The sequence below is a fragment of the Nannospalax galili genome, unplaced genomic scaffold (assembly GCF_000622305.1).
Source record: "Nannospalax galili isolate Female #2095 unplaced genomic scaffold, S.galili_v1.0 scaffold530, whole genome shotgun sequence".
Classification (NCBI taxonomy): domain Eukaryota; kingdom Metazoa; phylum Chordata; class Mammalia; order Rodentia; family Spalacidae; genus Nannospalax; species Nannospalax galili.
In genome coordinates this window covers 1411258-1414657 of record NW_008328331.1, presented here as the reverse complement: position 1 = coordinate 1414657, position 3400 = coordinate 1411258, and the positions used below count along the sequence as shown (strand labels likewise).

Genomic DNA, 3400 nt, shown 5'->3' with positions numbered 1-3400 from the left:
AGTCATAGAGTTTGCTTGGAGTGGTAGCCTTTCCAAGAATTGCGTGTGATTCTCTGGGCTACTCCATTTCTGTCCACAAATATCTCTCTCTCTCTCTCTCTCTCTCTCTCTCTCTCTCTCTCTCTCTCTCTCTCTCCCATTGGTTAACTAGAATCCATTTCTGTTGCTCCAGATCAAAGAACTTGATGCTTTCCTTCTCCAACTCTGGTTCAAATCATGTACAAAAAGCAGTAAACAATGTAAACCGCCATCCCCACATGGCTCCTTCACATCATTCCTGTAGGTGTATGAGGAGCGGTGACTTTCTGCCCCTGCTCGAAACTCCAATACCTCTTGAGACTGAATCAGCTCAGAATACTCACTGAAGTTGTACCTAAATTTTAGTTGGTGTTTACCTAGTGCCTTTCTAACCATGTTTTTATATGTAGTAACAAATCACTTCCTGCTTCTATTTCAAAAACATTTCGGAAAGAAAAGCCTTACCACCAGGCTGGGGCCTGCCCCCAGCATCCTGATGGCTCCTGGCTTGAATGGCACTCTTTGCAAGCATCAGCTGATCTTTTGGAACAAAAGTTCCACATCAAGTCCAAATCACTTCTCTGGATGTGTAGTTTCCTCCAATGCCAAGGGCATGAACTTATTACTCAGAAAGCCCTGTTTCAAATCCTAGCCCTCCTCTCAAGAGCTGATATCTCCTTCCTCAAGGCCTATGCTTTTCAACCTGTTCCTCGGGGCACTCTGCTTCTCAATTTCTTGCCTGAGCCTCAGTTTTCTCAACTGTAAAATGGATCAGTGACCCCTGCCTTGTTTGTTTCCCACAGGAGGCCCAGGTTACACATAAGACACAGAAGTGTTATGTACCCAAGGAAGTGTGGCATGACCTGTGGGAGCTGCCCAAACTATGCTGAGCTGCTTTGGGAGCAGCACCCCTATAACCCAGAGAAGCAGGAGCAACTCATGGCCCTGAGGCCCTACCCCAAAAGCTCTCTCACAGGCTCAGGACCAGGCTGCTGAGTCACTGCACTAGTCACAGGTGGAAAGCAAAACCTACAAGAAACCAGGGTACCTGTGAAGGAGGAAGGGGCTAGGCCAAAGAAGCTACTCCATCTCCCCAGCCTTCTCAGTGGATACTATCCTCCTGTATAGACACGGACAAAATTCCCTTACATAGGCTACATGCAGTCATTGAAAACACAGGTCCTGACAAGAAGACTCAGCTGCAGTACTATTGTGTGTCTGGGAGCAGATCACTGCTCTGCTCTGATCCTTGAGCTGCCTCTTCCCTCTACTGAGAGAGGCATGTATAGCTGCGAGAAGGAGGAACTATAAACTGCTAGCTCCACGGGTAGATGGCGCAGAGGGCTGACTCCTGCACAGACAGGGTCAAGACCAAGACTGACAGAGCATCAGCAGGGCATCAACAGGCTTTGGACCATACCTGTAGGGTGGCTTTTCTGCTGCTGCCCACCCTACCCCTACTTGAGGGTACTGAGGACCTGGAACTGAGGCCATAGGTCTGTCCCAGGGCCTTCAAGCTGTGGAGGAGGTTGATGCAGAAAAGGCTACAAAAAAGCCAAGACCAGAAAAACAATAGGGCTCCACAGTGGAGGAAAACACAAATTTAGCTACAGAAAAAGAAGAAATCCCAATCTTTTTGTTGCTGATGTTTTTCTTTCTTTTTTTTTCTTTCTTTCTTATGAGTCACTGAGGCTTTTATTTTGCACAAAGAACCATTGACTCCATGTCTGTGGGCAGCTTGGAGATTACACTGGAAGTATGAGGACTCTTGACACTAGGTGGGAAGTGAGGTGACAAACAATGATTTGGACCAATCACATGATTACAGAGCTGGGGTTTCCAAAAGGTCTCTAGGTAGACAGGTGTGCCTTCCCATCTCTAGGGAAGCAGTGGCAGGAGAGGGAGCTAACTACAGAGACCTGGCAAACACTGAGCCAGGCTGGAGCAGCCTCGCTATCAGGGACAGAGCCTATGCAGTCGGTGATGACTGAGGGCCAGAGGGGTTTCTGAAGGACCTGCAGGCAAACTTAGCCTTGCTGCCCAGTTCCTCCTCGATTTTGAGGATCTGATTGTACTTGGCCAGACACTCAGATCGGCAAGGCACACCAGTCTTAATCTGCCCAGTGCAGAGCCACACCATCAGGTTAGCAATGAAGGTATCCTCAATCTCCACAGAGCTATGGTACACCATGATGCCCCAACCATTAGACTAGGCCAGCTTGCATGCCTGCAGAGACTCGTTCACAGAGCCAATATGGTTCACTTTGAGCAGGAGGGAGTTGCAGGACTTCTTGCCCACGGCCTTGGCAATCTCCTTTGGGTTGGTCACTGTGAGATCGTCCCCAACAACCTGGATGCCTGGACTAGTTATGAACTTCTGCCAAGCTTCCCAGTCATCGTGGTTAAAGGGGTCCTCGATGGACATCACTGGATAGTCTCAGATGAAGGACTTATACAGGTCAGCCAACTGGTCAGGTGTGATGTACCCGCTGGGGTCATCAGGAGACTTGAAGTCCAGGTCGTATTTGCCAGACCTGAAGAACTCAGAGGCAGCTACATCCATGTCAATGACAACCTTGTCAGTGTAGCCAACCTTCCCAGTTGCGTTCTTGAGCAGTTCCACGGCTTCTTTGTTCTCCGGGACGTTGGGCACAGACCTGCCTTCATCATCTACATTGGTGGCATCTTTCCCATATTTCTCCTTGACGACATTCTTCAGGTTGTGGTCAACCTCTGCTCCAATGCACATGGCTTCCCAGAAGGTGGAAGCACCCCCAGGGAGGATCATGAACTCCTGCGTGGCCAGCTTGTTGCCAGTGTGAGAACCGCAGTTGATCATGTTGAAAGCCGGGATGGGCAAGATGACTTCGGGGCTCCCAGCTGGGTCAGCAATGTGTTGGTACAGGGGCATGCCCTTCTCTATAGCACCAGCTTCGCAGACAGCCAGGGATATTCCCAAGATGGCATTCAAGTCAAACTTAGATTTATTTTCAGTCCTATTCATTTCAATCACCAGTTTGTCGATCTTCTGTTCTACAACGTTTAGTTTCTTGCTAACCAGAGCAGGTGCAATAGTTTTATTGATGTGCTCAACAACCTTTGAGACGCCCTTCCCCATGCAGCGTGTTTTATTGTACCAGAGCTCCAGGGCCTTGTAGATACAGTTGAGACACCACTGGGCACAGCAGCTCAGAAGAGATCTGTGTAGAAATCAACTTCAATGGGATTCCCACAAGAGTCAAAGATCTCTCTCTGGCATGGATCTTGAAAATAAACATGGTGAATTTCTGGCCACTGGGTCACAACTCAGGAAAGGAATGGGAGGTGCTGTGGACACCAAGGAGAGTGGTAAGAGCAGAGTCTACTGATGGTTTTCAACATT

The 3400-nt window shown here is 48.7% G+C and overlaps 1 pseudogene across 1 annotated transcript; it reads right to left on the bottom strand.

Annotated features, from left to right (window-relative positions):
- Nucleotides 1-1987: 1987 nt before the first annotated feature.
- Nucleotides 1988-3302, bottom strand: LOC103728743 (annotated as a pseudogene). Its single transcript, XR_001872131.1, has one exon. The product of XR_001872131.1 is annotated as an alpha-enolase pseudogene (transcript).
- Between the last annotated feature and the right edge of the window lie 98 nt (nt 3303-3400).